This window comes from Miniopterus schreibersii (assembly GCF_964146895.1).
Source record: "Miniopterus schreibersii genome assembly, chromosome: 7".
NCBI classification, from domain to species: Eukaryota; Metazoa; Chordata; class Mammalia; order Chiroptera; family Miniopteridae; genus Miniopterus; species Miniopterus schreibersii.
Window position 1 is genome coordinate 5700145 of NC_138108.1, and position 17625 is coordinate 5717769.

General features: G+C 46.0%; 1 protein-coding gene across 3 annotated transcripts in view; it reads left to right on the plus strand.

Annotated features, from left to right (window-relative positions):
• PID1 (phosphotyrosine interaction domain containing 1) overlaps positions 1 to 17625 on the plus strand; it is a 162404-nt gene that overhangs the window by 3012 nt on the left and 141767 nt on the right. The window contains exon 1 of one of the 3 annotated variants that reach the window (XM_081141893.1): positions 3458 to 3476. The exons of the other annotated variants lie outside the window; for them this stretch is intronic. The gene's annotated coding sequence lies outside the window, so the exon portion shown is untranslated. Of the gene's footprint in view, positions 1 to 3457; positions 3477 to 17625 lie in introns of those variants that run through there. 3 annotated transcript variants of the gene reach the window in all.

Here is a 17625-nt window from a genome sequence, read left to right on the forward strand (position 1 = left end):
CCACTCCTTTGCCAAACAAAACAATGCCGATATTTTCTGATTTGGAGTTTTACTGTTTGACCCAGATCCCGTACAGCCGAAGTGACCGGTTGCCCCATCAGGGCCCTCGCTGGGCAGTTTCTCATTCAGTCACACACCGCGCGAGGCAAGTTCGCCTGCTCCCTTGAATGTTAAAACTCCGGCTGCGTCCCACTCCAGCCCTCACTGGGAGCTTCTGCCTGCGCGGAAAATATAATAGGATCAAAGGGGAGGTGAGGGTTTAAATTACCACCCCGGCTTTCAGAAATCTGAATTCTTCCCTTGCGCCTTCTCTGAGCAGCGCACTTTTGTTCTTGGAAGAGCCGGGGAAACGTATACATTTTTAAAGAGAGAGTGGAACAGAGCAGTAAAGGGCACTGTTCAGTAGGAAAAGGCTAAGTATGATTAAAAAAAAAAAAAAAAAGATAAAATGACCTCTGGCCTCAATATTTAAAGTTTGCATGAATGTCCTGATTGTCTTGATTTGTTGGGCTGGGGGGAGCAGCCAGTGTCCATTAGAAGCGACAGACTCATCTGTGCCAGGGTGTGGGCTCACTTAGATATAAGGGACATGAATTTCTCTAAGCATGTGTCTTCAGTGAGCTGCCAGATACATTTTTCTGTAAGTCAGGAAAGGAGGAGAGCCAGAGAAAGATGAGTGAAGACAGAGTTAGAAGCAAAGGAAGCCAACACATCCTTGCCCTCGGTGTGGATATTACAAGGACAGAGTGGATCGGGACAGTCAGAAACTATGAGAAGTGAGTTCCAGCAAATTCTAATTGCGGAGTCTGTGTGTGACCATCTTCTCATGAAGCATGCCGTAAAGGTTCCAGTTTAATCATTTGCCTGTCTCCCCTGAGATTAAAATTCTCCATGGTACATCCAGAAAATGCAGAGCTTTTATCCATAAAGCTAGATTTTGGTTTCCCAGCCTGGGCCACTTTTTCTGCCCCCCCCCCCGCACTGTGGCCAATGGCTGGCTGTACGTTAGAACTTTCAAAAAAGGGTGGGTGAGAAGGCAAAGCGTAGAGAGCAAACCAGAGCCTGAAGAGCCTTTCTTCTGGTTTCTTGTTAAACTCTTGGATGATAAAAAAGTTGATGTTTTTAACTAAGGACTATTTGGAGATTTTAGGAGGGATGAGGCCTTCCCCCAGGATTGTCCTGCCCTTTCTCTGCCTGGCCATACTGGGTAGATCTCACCTTGGCTTGGGGTGTGGGTTGTTTTAGATTTATTTCTCTATTATTTCGCCACTTCCACTTTCCCCCCGGGAAGTGAGACCGAAGAACCTTCCAGAACTTCAGCTGGAGATCTGGCCCACCAGGCAGAGAGAAAATCTTGGCAGTGGGACACATTCCTAGGCAGACCAAACGGACGGACGAAAGGACCACTGAGCAAGGAATGTGATGACAGCGGCCTGCTTTCCTGGAGCACGAGCGGTGCATGTGGCCCTGTGCCGAGGAGTTTTATTTGAATGACCCAGCTCACTTACCTCCCGTAACCACGTTTATCCCCATTTTATAGATAAAGAAGCTGAAGGCTGGAGAGTTTAAAGGATTTGGCCGGGGTCGGGCAGCTGGAAATGAACTGGGCTGGAACTGGCACCAGAGGGCTTGACTCCAGAGCTTACTCCTAAACCACTTCTCTGTAGCACAGAGGGTTAGACAAGGCAGGACGCCCTACGCGTGTTGCTGCTGCTGTTATTAATAAATGGAATTAGCACAGTGCTGGGCTTACTGGCTCAGAGGGGCTGCCTTCCTGTTTCTTGTTGCAGCAGAGTGGTTGCCTGGGTTGACCACAGGCTACGTTCTTTTTGGTGGCCCAGATCTCTGAGGGAAGTGAGCTGCTCTGTCATTCTTAACCTGAAATTCCCAAGTGCCATTGAAGAGTCTCTTGAGCTGGAGCACATAGCATTTGTTCAAACAGGAGACCTTGGAAGCTGGTGATCAAGCCTGGCCATGTCTCACTCATGCCATGTTTAGACCAGAAATGGGGGGAGGGGAGGAAGGAGGTTGGGGACTTCAGGAGCAATTGCTTAGGAGTAAGCAATCAAAACTCATACAGAGGCACAGGGCTCCCACTAAGTCCGTTCTAGATTTTGTTGTTTTTCTCCATTCCTCGTAGCTGAGCAAGCACAAAGCATTGGGCCTTATCGTTCGTAAAGAAAACTCGGAATTATCATTCATTTACTTCTCTTAGAAGTAAAATGCTATTTGACATCATTGGGTCTTTCTCAGAATTTGTCAGCAAAATCTGTACCAAGTGACTTGCAAAATACTAGGCTTGGAAAGAACTCTCTCCCCCTTGGTTACCCATTGCCTAATGTTGACTTTACTGGGTTATCTTGGGGTGTTCGCCAACTTCTGCACTTTCTTTGATGTTCCAGGTTAGCTCTCTCCTCCCCCCTTCCCAAGCACTGACTCCATTCTACCGTGTCAATTATTAGTCCTATAAAATGGATCCTGGAATAGTCGATCCTGGACAGCCCCAAGGCCACTGGGGATTAGGCACCCTTCCACGGTACTATTTGACTCCAAATAGCAGCAGTTCAGGGACCCGTTAGTGGTCAGCAAATAAAACTAGTCCAGAAACCCTCAATGACTACAGTGTGCTTGGCTCAGCCCCTTGGGCACACATCTAAACGGAGGCTTTGTCTAAGCAGAGCGAGAAGAAATAGTTGAGATATTTGTCCACAGACCTCCTCAGAGTTTAGTGGAGTTACTATCATTTTATGTTAACTTAAAAAAAAAAAGTTTTCATCCTAATTTAGCTGCTAACCAGTGTATTTACCAGATCCAAACCCTCAGGCCAAGAACTGGCAAAGGGCCGTGTCAGGGATGAGGCACAGACTCGCTTTGTGCCTTTGGCATGTTTCAGTGCTGCTGGGTCTCGGCGAGCATCGCAGTTAATGCAGATGTACTCGGGCTGCTCTTCTTCTCGAGGTGTCTTTCTCATACCCGAGGGCCCAGGGCCCCTTCCCTCTCCCCTCACTTGTGGTGCCTGAGGTCCTACTTTGATAATGGAGGTTTCAGCAGTGAGACAAATATTGTCACCTTCTGCTTGTGGAAGCCTGTATATTAGGCGGGTCTTGACTGACATGTATCTTTGGCCTTCCTGACTCACATGGCTACTAAGGGACCAAGGTTCAGATGCAAACCCTGGTCTCCATGACTTATCCTTGTGGGTTGACTTGAGTCCCCCATCGAAGATGTGTTGAAGTCCTAACCCTGTCACCTGTGGCTGTAGCCTTATTTGGAAACAGGGTCTGTGCAGGTGCAATAGAGTTAAGGTGAGGTTGTGCTGGCTTAGGGTGAGCCCTAAACTCAGTGACTGGTCCTTATGAGGAGAGATCTGAGGACACAGAGGAGACACAGGCAGAAGGCCATTGAAGATGGAGTGAGAATGTGGAGTTGTGATACCCCAAACCAAGGAGTGCTGAGGATTGCTGCAAGCACCGGAGGTGAGCAGAGTCAAGGCTGTAAGTGCTTCCCAGAGCCTTGGAGGGTGCAGGGCCCTACCAGCACCTTGGTTTTGGACTTCCAGCCTTCAGAGCTGTGAGAGAATACATTTCTGTTGTTTAAAGCCACGCAGTCTGTGGTAACGTGGTAGAGCAGCCCTAGGAAACTAGCACACTAATGAAACCATGCTGCTTTTTGGCTGTGTTCTCCGTGTTTATCGAGGGCCGGGTATGCCCAACATTTATACGTAGGGACACAATGGATGTACTTATGGAGTGTGCACAGTCTTTTTAATGCTGATTGTGAATTTATTTACAGAGGGCTTAAAAAAAAAAAAAAGACAGGAGAGGAAAACGAAAGCATTCCTTTTCTCTCCCTTATCTACTTCTGGTCAACATTCTAGGAAAAGGCAGCAAACTGGGCCTCTGGAGAATGCAGTTGATACCTGCTTCAGGAGGTCGTTAACTTTGTTAATTAAAATTGTGACTGGTGCCCTGCTGGAGTGGCTCAGTTGCCTGAGATTGTCCAGTGCACCTAAGGTTGCCGGTTTGATTCCCAGCCGGGGCACATAGCTGGGTTGCAGGTTTGATCCCCGGTTGGGGCGCATACGAAAGTCAACTGATCAACGATCGACGTTTCTCTTGCATATTGATGTTTCTCCCCACCCCCCGTCTCTAAGCATGTCCTCAGCTGAGGATTAAAAACTATTGTGGCTGGTACGTGAAAGCTAGTCATGTAAGGAGGATCACAGCGACACTGCTCCAGACAGGCCAAGGCCAAGGGAGAGCCAGGGGTTTACCCCCAAACAGCCCAGCCTGTGCAGGCCTCCGGGCGGCAGCCTCTGGCTTGGCCTCCGAGGCCTGGAAAATGCCTGGGTTCACTTAGAGTCCATTTCAGAGGGGCCTCCAGGACGGCCTCGGAGTGTGTCTTGTTGATTATTTGTATCTGGTTGAATATTTTGTTTTGTTTTCATTTTCTCTTAGTAACGGTATAAATTATTTTAATGAAGAACCCGTTCCTAGTCTGGAACTCACTTGTAAGACAAAAAGTAAATGTCACGAGGAGCCGTAACACCTGCTTTCCTGGGACGAGGCCTCTTCCTAGCGCAGCAGCCGTGGAGGCGCCAGGCCCCGGCCCTGACGGGGTGGGGAGCCTGTTGCCGCAGAGCTGTGGGGTCCCGTTTCTTAGGGTGGAGGGGCTCACGGCTCAACCTGGGAGGGAGTGGCACTGCCTGTGTGTGGGGAGGGAGGTGAGTAGGGAGCTGCCAGGAGCGAGGGGCTCCTTAATTGTCGCCCTTCCTCAAGAGCAGATCCATCCTAATCCCTTCACGACCCGCCTTCCCCTACAGTTTCTTTGTAATTGTGAGTCTGAGGATAAACACACAGATTCCGAAGCCCCTTCTGCCCACCACGTGCTTCGACGCCTTGACTCAGGCCGGCCGGCTTTTCCTCAGGTGTGTGCGACATCCTGGTGCCTAAGCCGCCTGCGGTGTGGGGTGGTGGAAACTGTTGTTTACTTTCTGAGTCTTCTGCGGCTGTTCCCTGGGACCTGAGGAGGGCTGGGACTGTGGGACTGATGGGAAGCTATGTTGCTTTTGACTTAACTTCTTGGTAGCTTAGCGTATTAGTTTCCTAGGGCTGCTGCAACAAAGGCCCACCAACCGGACGGCTTAAGCAACAGAAATGGATTGTCTCTCAGCTCGGGAGGCTGGATGCCTGACATTAAGATGTGGGCAGGGTGGCTCCTTCTGAGGGCTGTGGCGCAGGATCTGTTCCAGGCCTCCTGCCCAGCCTCTGGTGGTTTGCGGGTCAGCCTTGGCATTCCTTGGCTTGCGGCAGCATCATTCCAAGCTTCGCATGGTGTTCTCCCTGGGTGTCCACATATCCCCTTTTTATAATAAAGACACCAGTCATACTGGATTGGAGCCCACCCTCCTTCAATATGATCTTATTTTTAATTTAACTAATCGCATCTGCAAAGGCCCTCTTTCCAAATAAGGTCACAATCTCGGGGTTATGACTTCTACATATGAATTTTTGAGGGACACGATTCAACCCATAACACTTAGTATGAAATATTCTTTTGAGTAGCCTCCATTCACCAATATATTTCTCCCTACTTGGACCAACCATCCAAGAATTTTTTCCAAGTCGCAGTACCGATGCAAAGTGAACGGAGTTACATGTAATGAGGTTGTGACTACTATTTTACACTTGATTAAAAAAATACAAAATAATAAATATCTGCTTAGGGTAACAGGGTAACAAATCAGAGAGTTTAGAAGTGTATAAAGAAGTTAATAATATTGTCTCTTCCCTCATTCTCAATGCTACCCATGAAAGAAACTCATGTGATCTATCCAGTAGTTATTTTCCCAAAACTTTCCCCAGGTTTTTGCAAACATATACAAATATGTAGATACATATTTAGGCGTTCTCACATATTTCAAAACACACACACACACACACACATACATATATGTAATATATCACTCTACAATTCTTTTTTTGCTTTATCATGAAAATGTTTCAAGGGTATCACTTCTGGTCAGTACATGTAGCTCCAACTCATTCCTTTTAGTACCTGCATAGAATTTTGTGGTGGAGCTGGACTGTAATTTATTCAGTCTTCCCTCATTCATGAGTATTTCGGCTGTGTCCATGTCCTTCCCTTTTTCCCCCCTGTAAATAATACTGTTATGAGGATCTGAGCCTTAGCCTTTTACTTGTGTTTCTTTAGACAGAACTGCTAAAATTGGGGTTGCTGAATCAAAGTTTATGCATGTTTTAAATTTCAGCAGCTGTCAGTGAGGACTTTTTTGAGTGTTGTGCTTTTTGATCAAAAGTGTATGTGATTTTGACAAAGGTGCAAAGAAGATAGTTCGCTGGAGAAAAGATAGTTTTTTTCAACAAAATGATGCTAGAACAATTGGATACCCATATGCAAAACAACAACACCAACGACAACCCCCAAAACTTCAATCCATAGCTCACCTATACATATTCAAAAATTCCCTCAAAATGCATCAGCGACGTACATGGAACACCTAAAACCATGAACCTTCTAGACAGAAACAGCAGAGAATCCCTGTGACTTCACCTACATCTGTGTCAACAAGCAAGAGCAGATCCATCACACCCCAAAGTTTCTTTGATTTGGGCAGAGATTTCTTAGAACAATAACAAAAACACATTCAATAAAAGAGAAATTGGGTAAATTGGACTTCATCAAAATTAAAAAGTTCTGCTTTTTAAAAGATATTTATAGAAGAGTATAAAGATAAGACAGACTGGGAGAAAATACTTGCAAGTCATAAATCTATAACATAGGACTGGTACCCAGGCTATATGAAGAACTCTCAAAACTCAGTAATAAGATAACCTGATTATTTAAAAAAAATGAGCATATGATTTGAACAAGAAGTTATATGAATAGGAAGTAAACATATGAAAAGATGTTCAACATCATTAGACAGTAGGAAAATACAAATTAAAACTACAATGAGATACCACTGGACAACTATAGAAGAGCTGACGTTTAAGAGGCTTCAACTGTACCCAGTGCTGGTGAGGGTGTGGGGGAAGCAGAAATCTCAAGAGATGCTGGTGGGGATGTAAAATGATTGTCAGCAGATTAGCAGTTGCCTGGGGCAGGGATGGGAGGAAGGGATTTGAAAAGGGCTTGAAAGTTTTGGGCGTGAGGAATATGTTCAACATCTTGGTTATGGTGATGGTTTCATGAGGTTATCCATATGTCAAAACTCTCAAATTATGCAGTTTATTATGTCAACTCTGCTTACACAGAGCTGTTAAAGTGCCTGTGAAATATTCATTGTATGCCAGGCACAGTGCTAAGTGTTGGGGAAACTAAACACTGCAGAGTTTCTGCCCTCAAGGCTGTGAATTCTGTGTAGCTTTCATTTTCTTTCACTGGAAATTAAAATTCTAACCCAGAATGTAAATAATGTACTCTGTGTTTTTTCTCAGCATTCCATTCTCTCTTTTCAAACATTTCATTTAGTTCTTGAAATGACTTTTTCATCAACTCCAGTTTGCCCAAGGATCTTAGTGAAACTAGTCGTTGAGCAAGAGAAGAAATCCAGACCGAAGGGGGCAGTTCAGGTTGGCACCTTGTCGACCCTTTCTCACTCGGGATGGCCCCTTTCTCACTTAAGAAAGTGGCCACTGGCTCTGGCTGGTGTGGCTCAGTTGGCTGCAGCGTCATCCTGTACAGCAAAAGGTGGTGGGTTCGATTCCCAGTCAGGGCACATACCCGGGCTGGGGGTTCCATCCGCGGTCGGGGTGCTTGTGGGAGGCAGCCAGTTGACATTGCACTCTCCCATCGATGGTTCTCTCTCTCCCCCTCTCCCCTCCTCTCTCTCTAAAATAACAAACATATCCTTGGGTGAAGAATAAAAAGAGTATGAACCTTAGTGAAGAGCATATTGGGGAGCACTGACAAAAATAACTTTAAAGTTTTTCCCCCTCGGGGCATTGGAGCATTTGACTCAACCTCTTTTAAACTAAAGGACAAGATGTAGAGGACTTTGGTGAGCAAGTGTGTAAGGAGGTTATCTTCGCGTGGTCCCGTCTGAGGTCCTGTTGAGGGGAGGGGGAGCAGCAGGTGTAAACTGAACACCTCTTGGCCGCCTGTGCGATGCGATCCCCGAGAATTTCCAAGAGAGGGAGCGGATACCCCAGGCCCTGCTGGAGGAGCGTCCCCTGCCCAAGGCGCTTCAGCGCGGAACCTGAGCTCCTTAAAGTGGACAGACTGTGGGCCTGAGGTTTGGCTCCAGCTTAGAACAGTGTTTCCTTTGGCCCCCTTCAGTGTATATAAACTTTACAAATTAGTCTCCAGGATTAAAAAATTGAAGGGATTTATAAGAAAATCTGGGCTTGCCGATTCTCTTCAAAAATGGGAGGGTCTCAGCACCGGGCAGAGTTGCGGGATCCTGATGATTTTTAGCATTAAATGTACATGGAGTTAACCAGAAAGTGGCCTGAGCTATCAAGCAAGGAGTTAGACCTCCCACCCTCAGCCAGTCTGCTTGGTTCCTGAAAGCACAAAGCTTTCCCACTGCCTTCCGAGTTCGGCTGCCTAAGCTGCAGGTTTGAGAAAGTTGCCTATTGCTCCTCCATTTGACCCCCTTCCAATAAAACTTTATGAACTTTATTGGTAACTGTTCTAAAAATTATTGCACCTTATTATCATCAGAATCAGAGGTGTGTCTATCTGTTAATCTATCTATTCATTCTTCTGTCTAACCTAATCTAGTCTGATCTGTTTTTCCCTCTAGCACCTGTTGAAACCAGAAATTCATCTGAAATAGTTTCTGTTGCACAAGGACAGACAATGGTAAACGCAAAGGTCCTGGCTAATCTAAAAGTTCATAAAATGCAACACATATTAGATGCTTACACAGTTCTGATTAGTAAGAAAAAACACTCAGGTGCTTTTGAAGTTATTTTTAAAAATTAAATATAAAATATTGAAACATTAGAATATGACTGAAATAAAACCTTCAGATACCACTGGTATCAGGCAAGGAGACACTTAGTTGTGCCTAAGAACCTAGACTAAGCGTAGCTAATATAACTGAGCCTGAAACTTTCAGCTCTGAGCTTCCTAGCAGCCTAAGTAAGAGAGGAAAGATAACGGGTTGCTTAGTCCTCATGACCTAACAGAATAATGTGTCAGCTCATCTGGAGCCCCCAACTTTTCCTTAATTTGAAGACCTTGGAAACGATCACGTGGTTCTTCATATGAGACCTCGTAACACAGACTGTTGGGCAATCACATTAGCTGTTGTTTTTGCCAAAGCTGTCCCTAGAAGTTGAAAAAATAAACAAGTCGGTAGGAATGCTAGGAGTGTTTATGTACAAGGAGAAGCGGACATCTGTGTGTTCTTTCCTGCCCAGCTTCATTCCCAATTTCAGGCAACAGCGCCCTAATTTCTTCCCCCGCTGCAGTTGGTGGGGCGGACTTCATCCAGTTTAGGGGGGAACTGTCAACCAGGATGTCCTCCTTTAGCTAAGGGGCCAGTGTGTGCCCCAAACGTCTAGATTGATCAGACACTTTTCTCGGGAGCTGGAATCCTGAGCAGGGGGACAAAAGGCTGAGGGTAGCCCAGGCCGATCATTCTGACCGCCGTGATCTGAAGAAACCCTGTGGTCCTGCCGCATAGACCTGGGGGCTGCTTAATCCCTGCCTTTTCCGGGCTTGGTCCTCCTACCCTCCTTTCGGTCCAGTGTCACTGCTGTCCCTTACTTACTTTTCTGCTCCAGTGAGCCATTGGAGTCCGTTGCTCGCAGCCACAAACTCTGCTTGCTCTGCAGGCCGAGTTCTCCATGAGCCCACGGTGTGCGGCCTTCAGAGTCCCATTCACACGGCGTGATGTGTGCAGCGGAGGCGTGTGGAGAGAAGCGAGGGGTTGTGCTTGGAGGGTCTGTAAGGTACCAGCCCGAAACCCCCGGATGCACACAGGCCCCTCCCGAGGGGTGTCCTTTCCTTGTCCAGTGTGCGTGCTCAGTGAGGGCTTGAAGAAAGGCCGCAGACACTTTTTTCCCTCGGAGTTTTTAGTGCACATACCCTTCCCTTAGTGCCACCAAACAAAAATAGGCCTAATGATCCTATAGCCCCGGCCCACGGCTCCCATGTTCTGGAGAAGATTTTTGTCTTCGTTGTTTACAAGGGTGTAGCCTGACTTTGGCATCTGCTATAAATCTTACGGTTTTTATAACTTGGATGTCACTCTCGCCTTCCTGCCAAATTTCTGTACTGAAAGAGGAGAGTGTCATTTTAAGTAATGATGCTTTTACTGCATCCAAAGTAAATAAGGTGATTTTGGTACACATTACAAAACCAATCCCTGTTGTCTCCGCGTCTGGGGTAGAAATGGTCTCAGGGATGCAAACAGCTGTTTTGGCCAAAGTGGCCGAAAAGACACAGTCCCAGGCTGCCTGAGCCTCAGATCTTGAGAAGCATTTGTAGTTGCTGGTTAAAAAGGCGAATGGCTCCGTGAGTTCACTCTGGGACAGTGCAGGTTCTTCAGCCCAGAAAGTGAAATACCTCCGACTTTGGCAGCCCTGACCTTCTGGGTAGAGAATGTAGCTCCCTAGTTAGTCTTCAAGACCTGCTTTGCCGCTTTGATTTAATAGGAGGCGGGAATCTTCAGAACAAAGCTCTCTGGATCCAGGCAGGTTCATCTGGCATCTGTTAGCTTGGCCACCGCACCCCCCGTCCCTTCCCTCACCCCATCCCCCTGTTTTTTTTCCCAGGAGCCTGATGCTTTGTGGAAAAGGAATAGCTTTGCAAAAGTGCAAATTTGGGAGAGTATTGTACAACCAAAGAAAAGTCAAATTAGTATTCCCCCTGTGAGAATCCTCATGGGAAAATTGCAGTGATATTTAAATATTCCCGTATAGAGTAGAGCCAGTATCTGTTTGTGGATGTTGACCGACTGTCTGAGCGATACAGCTCAGTGGTTTTCTGGAAGCAGGCAGTCTAGAGAATGCAGACTAGAGTCTAAAACCCACTAATTGGGGTTTCCGCCTCAGCTATGCTGGTGGCGAATGGCACAGACTCAGTGCCGGTCCAGAGAACTGGCGTTTTCCTTCATAAGGAAATGTAACGCCCTTGTTGGACAGGGGCTGACCCTGAGATATGTGTGTGTCCTGAAGAGGAGGGGACATGCGCTGGCAGGGTGCCTAGGAACAGGCATGTGTTCCATGAAAACTTGGAGGGCGTCTTTTGGAAATAAAGCTTCACTTGCAAGGATCTCAACCCTACACGTTAGGTAGGCTTACTCTGTGATATGGGGCAACAACCGTGTTTTCTCCCCTTTGTTAAAAATTGATTTTTTAGGGAAAGAGAGAGAGAAACATCGATTTGTCATTCCACTTATTTATGCATTCATTAGTTGACTCTTGTATGCGGCCGGACTGGGGATCGAACCCAAAACCTTGGTGTGTTGGGATGACTCTCTAACCAACTGAGCTACCCGGCCAGGGCCTGTTTGCTACTTTTTTTTGACCCTCTCTCTTCCTTGCTTCTCTCTTCCTACTTTCCTCACAATTAATGAAAGTGGAGTTGTTTCCATTCCTGAGTTTCTGTGAACGCTCTTGTTAACTGCGGAGTCTTTTTGACATTTTTTTATAGCTTTCCCAAGGGGAAGCCACCACCTTCCTTTCAGCGGCCGTGAGCTCTTGGTGGGCTGGAGGTCACAGCCGAACTGGACAGGAACAAATTTGGCTGTTGCTTCAAAGCCATTGCTTTTTGGGGGCTATTTAAAAAAGAAATCATTCTTTTCTTTCTTTTTTGGCTTATGATTAAGAGGGCATTTATCTTTGCATTAGATGGTCATCAAAACTCATTTCTTGAGAGAACAAATGGATTCATTTTGATTCAAGGACTGGAAGAAATTGATATATTGTTGATATCTCATAAAATCACTTTAAAAAGTCTATCTTGGAACTTATCAGATGCCTATTGCTGTATGTAAAGGACCCGCTGCTATTTATCTTTTTTTTTGTTTCAATCATTGGCCCCTCTAAGTGGGACATTTAACTTTGCTTTGATGCTATTAATGCCTACTGGTAAATAAATGTGTGATAGAGCGAATAATTTCTCATCTCTTGCATTTCTGTGGGCATCTCAGACTCAGGGGAATTTTTATGTGGCATAACAATTTCATAAGTGTTAACATGTTTTTTCAAGCTTCACATTCTAAATAGGAGCAGAAGCCTGCCTCAGAAATGTAAAACTAGATTAAATTTGGCCAAAGCAGAAGGCAAACTCATAGTTCTGTTACAACTCACACCCTTGGGGTTCTGGGTAGCGTACTGACAGTGGAACAGACCCAACTAAAATGCTCTCAGTTCTTGACCTATGGGTCTTGGAACTCAAGAGGGTCATGGAATTATTTCAAGACATATATGAACCCTATGTGCATTATATAGACATACCCTATAGGCCAAAAACATACACCTTGAAAATAAATCAACCACTTTTCAAATCCTATGTGTTTATTAAGAAAATATTTATTTAAACTTATTAATGATTCATAGTGGCTTTTGGCCTTTACGCATATTTTCAGTTATTGAGTACTAAAATTCTATGTGTGGCTCAGCATCCTTTTGGATTTAAAAGGGATCATGGTATTTGAAAGAGTTGGACACTATGGATTTGATTAATGCTGAGCACAGGGGAGTAAACACACTGAATTTGGTTGGGATTTGTCTCAGTGTTTCTTCTCATGTCCCTTTCTCCCAGGCCTTACTTTCAACAAATGTTTATTGATCTTTTTTTTGGGGAAAGGAGCCAAACTAAATTATAAGGTGGTTCTAAAGAGGTGGTTATAGGAACTCCACATGCCCAAGAAGGTGTTAGTGAGTTAAATATAAAATAGATTGTTGTTATCATGGAGGAAACTTCCATCCCAAGACGCTGTGAATCTGTGAAAGGTGAAGGATGAGGGCCTTTTTCTTAGGAGCACGAAAGCTTTCTCTCGAGTCCTGGCTAGGAGGATTCTAACAACTCAGGGGCCTGGCCACGTGTTGCTGGGGAGAATGAATATTTCATTTAATGGGGTACATTTTTGCTCCCAGTTGAGTCAGAGTTCTGTTAGTAAGGCCAAGGGGGAAGGTGGCAGGTATTATGTCATCTCAACCACAGGTGCTAAATTTACAATAAGGGCAGATGTGGACAGTGGGGTATCCCCAGATTCTGTGTTTACTTGCCTTGGAACCTTGGTGCTTTCCCCCCAAGCAGCTGGTTTAGTGCAGTTGCGCTGAGATGAACACAGTCCTCCGACATGAACAATCCATTGTTGCCGGTCTGATATGGCATCAGGTGGTTTTCTGGCCCATCTTTCAATAAAAGCATTTTGTCCAATGGCATGTGTTGAGAATTGCCAAGGGTGCTAAAAAAAGAAAAAAAGAGAGACTTTGTGGTTAAAATAAAAATAGCATCTTGGTGTTCAGAAGTTTAGAACTTTTATGTTTACTTGGACGGATGCTATTTGGCTAATTTCTTATGTGGGAAAATTATACTTCGTTTGCATCTCTTGTTCCCCCGCCCCCCCTTTCTACAGGCTTTTGCACACTGGATGTGAGCAGACTATGGAATAAAGCCAGTGAATGAAACTGTGGGTGATTAGGTGGAACCGTGTCTTCCCTCCCTTCTGTGGTCAGTGCCTGTGAAGCAGTGTCCTTATCAGAGGCTAAGCACTTGCTCTGATGCCTGGGCTCAAACCCATACACTGTCCTCCCCTCTCGCTACGTCTTTCATGCACCCTGACCATTTTCTGCGCTTTTATGCTTTGTCGTTTGTTGCTTTTGCTGTGTTGTTCCCTTAAATGAAATGTTCTTCATCACCCTCATGGTCTGCCCAGGGGACCATAATCCTGCCATTGCAGGTGGCACTGTCCCTCCTCTGCCTTCCCTGATCTCCGGGCGCAGTCCGTCATCCCTTTCTTCTGGTCCACACTCTGTTCTTGCGTTGCAGTTACACCACGTAGCTCAGTCTAGTTGTTCTGTTTATTGGAATTACTTGTGGGCTCCCATCTCATAAGTCTCTAAGCCCCAGAGGTTAGGGGCTGGGTCCTTCTTCCTCATTTCGAGTCTCACTGTGCCTGGCACAGCGCTTGGAGTATAAAGCTGGGAACACAATACAAGCCCGTTAAATATGTTTGTTTCTATAGTGCTCCAGTAAGCTAATGATATTTTATAATTATTTGCCATCTCTCTTAATGTCTGTGGAAGGAAAAGCAGGAGGTAGTGTAACATCCATGCCTTTGTAAGTGAGTGAGATGCTAAGAGTAGAGGTTGACTTATGTATTGAGAGAGGGATGGAGAGAGACTGACTCTTTGCATTTATCTTTAGACCCAGTTATTAATGGGGATATGCACAATTCTGTGTGCCCACATTAAGCTCTTTGGAACATGTCCTAAGTCTCCTTGACATTTAAGTTAAAATATCATACATCATATCTACCTGGTACCCAAGTTATTGCCTGCTTATGATGGGGATATTATTTTGTTATATTTAATTTCAGGAATGTAAGAGACGTCCACAGTCAGAGCTATTTATAAATAAAGTATAATTAATTAAAATATAAAATACAGAATCTGTCTTGTTTAGAGTTGCATCTGTTTCTTGCTAATTGATTACAGTGGAGTTTCGGGTGGGAGAAATTATTAGGTTGCCTTTCCTTATGTAGGATAAACTGAACTGCTGTTGGGCACCATCGAGAAACCTGGAGGCTCCAGGGTTACTCAACACATTATTTGTTGTTATAAAGCAAGGGAGTTCTCAAAAATTTTTTGAAAGGATTATTTTAAAAGGACACAGAAGCCAGCTTTGTTTCCATTCACCAAGTATGGTACGTGTTGAGCTTAAAAATAAATAACAGGTATTGTGGATTATAGACCATTGAATAAAATAAGAATCTATGAGGCCATACTAATATACACTGATAAAAAACATAAATATATAGACGAGAAGGAAAGCTCTTTTTTTATTATACAATGTCAACTAGTAAATAAGGCAAAATAATGGAGTTAGAAAATCACCATTTTGCAACCGTCATCATCATAATTGACCCAGGCAAGAATCATTACTGAACACTAAAGTGAGTGGACAGATGTTTCATGGAGAACAGGATATTTGCATCACCTTAGAGTATCTCCCCACAAATTATCATTTGAAAAAAGGAAAATAGTAACTTTTCAGTGGAGAAATCAAGTGGGCATCACCTTAAACAAATAATCAAACTTAGCATCAGCCAGAATGGGGTGAACCATGATCCTGCGCCTACCGATTCGGTGCACCGGGCAGGCCCCTTGCAGAGGGTCCTGCCCCAGGAGCACATACTCCACCAAATAATTGCCCTGTGCTCTTAAAATACCAGTGCTGAGGCAGCCGAGGAAGGGTCAGGGCACTGTTCCGGACACGACCACCAAGGGCAGTGCCTGAGCCTGAATTGGATACTGGACCGGGAAAATAATTGAGTTGGCTGGTGACATAACTTTACTACGGGCGTGCAAGAGAGTGTCCTTGTTCTTGGGAAATGCATACTGGAGTTTCTAGGCATGAGAGGGGATGCGATCAGTGGTCTGTATCTTCCTCTGCAGTGCCCGGGAGGGCAGGAGGGAGGAAGGGAGGAGACAGAAGTGAGAGAGAGATGGAAGGAGGAGAGGGGAAGGAGGCAGAAAATGAATGCGTGAGAACAGGAATATATTCCAAAAGCAAATGTGGTTGTGCATTGATGGTGGCAGATCTGGTAAAGGGTGTAAGTCTTCTTGCTGCGTTTTGGTAAATTTGAAATGATCTCAAAGTAAAGTGTTAAAGAAAAACAAATTGTGTGTGAATGTTCACAAATGTTGTTTCTGGCGGTTTGGGGCAGCAGCGGCCACTGAGGGTGGCGTCTGTTCTGCTCTGCTCTGTCCCTCACCAGGCCCCCGGTGCAGAGCCCGGTGCCTGGCGGAAGCGGGCGGTTCTTAAACATTTGTTTGACGGTTGTGCGCACCCCAGGCAGGGCCTCGAAGTCTCTTGAGCAAATGCCGTTTGCCTGTTGTTGCCATCTTCAGGTTCCCTTGCAGCTGGTTAAGGCCATATAGCTAGTTAGCTGTAGCCAGTGGGATGTAAGCAGACGGGGCCTGCAGGGTAGAGCCTGCTGCTCTGTCCCTCCCGCTCTGTTCTGGTGGGAATGGGAATGTGATGGCTGAAGGCCGGGCAGGTCGGGCGGCTCTTCTAGGCCATCTCGGGGGAGCCCACGCTAAGGATGGTGGAGCAGGGAGCCAGGCGGTTGGACCTCGATGCCAGGAAGCTGCCACACTAGCCCCAGGCTGCTTACCCAGACTTCATATCTTGTGAGAAAGAAATAAACGTCTATTTTCTTTAAACCACTGTTATTTTGCCTTTTCTTTCATTTGCAACTGAAGCTAATCCTAAATGATACCCTGCCCTTCCCGAAAATCATCACCATTGCGTCTGTGCTCCTCTCTGAGCTGTGTATTCAGCTTGTCCCAGATACACATTAACTGTGGAAGCCCTCCAGCCTTTAAAAGCTGCGTCTCTTCTTTTCCTCTCTCTAGTTTCCTGGAGTAGATTCTTTCTTATTGTGACAAGGATTCTGTTTCCCTCCTGGAGTTGGTGGGTTAGTGTCGGTGGTTTGGGGAAAAGCCCCCTTCTCTTTCCTCTGTCACAGGAGACCCTCTCCAGTTTGCAGATTTGCTAAGCTGGTCTGAAAAGATTGTGAGGACTGGCCCGGGGAGAGCTCCTGTCCTCACAGAACCAGCTGGAGCCTGGATGTGCGGAGGTAAGCTCTTGGAATCACCAGAAAATAGGAAACTTTAACTATTGCCGGTTGTGACAACCGGCAATAGTTAAAGTTTCCTATTTGCTGATGGGAAAGTTTCCTATTTTCTGATAGGACTTGGAGCCTGTTTGAAGGTACCCCTTCTGCCTGGGGAGTTTTGCTGAGCACACCTTTGCCCTTTCTGGAATCGCTCATGTGTTCACCGGCTCGGGCCGGGCCTTCCTTTGGAGCTGTCCGTGGCCGCTAAGGGCCGCTAAGGCCTGCGGTGCGGTGCGTTGGTCCCCGCAGGCAGTGGCGGTGTGCGCGCCCGCAGCCCGAACCAGGCCTCACTCGCAGCTGCTCTGTTGTTAGGCTGGTGCGTGAGCAGCGGGCTTAGCGCCGCAGTGTGCGCGTGTGTGTTCCTGTGCGGGGACACGCGGGGTCCGAGACGGGCCTTGCAGGGATGGTGCGTGGTGTCCTGGTGGTTCCTTTAACGTGTTCGTTTTCTCTATGTTCCATGACTGAAGGTCGTGTGTGCCTGCGCAGTGCCCACTGTACTGATGTTTCACGACCTGGGGCCCTGTGCTTTGGAGCACACATCCCCTCTGTAGGCTGTATCGATTGCTGGGGCCCTGGCTCAGGAGACCCTGGCAGATAACTGATCATCACTTGAAGGTAAAGGATTTTATTTAGAGTTGCTATGGGTGAAGTCTTTCAGCTCTTTAAACTCCCACCAGCTCAGACAGGAATCAGGAATTGCTGTTGTATACACATTTTGACTTTATTCTTATAGAAAAAAGAACCAATAACTTACTTTCCTGGGGTCAACTGAAGAAGCCCCTGAACCAGTTCTG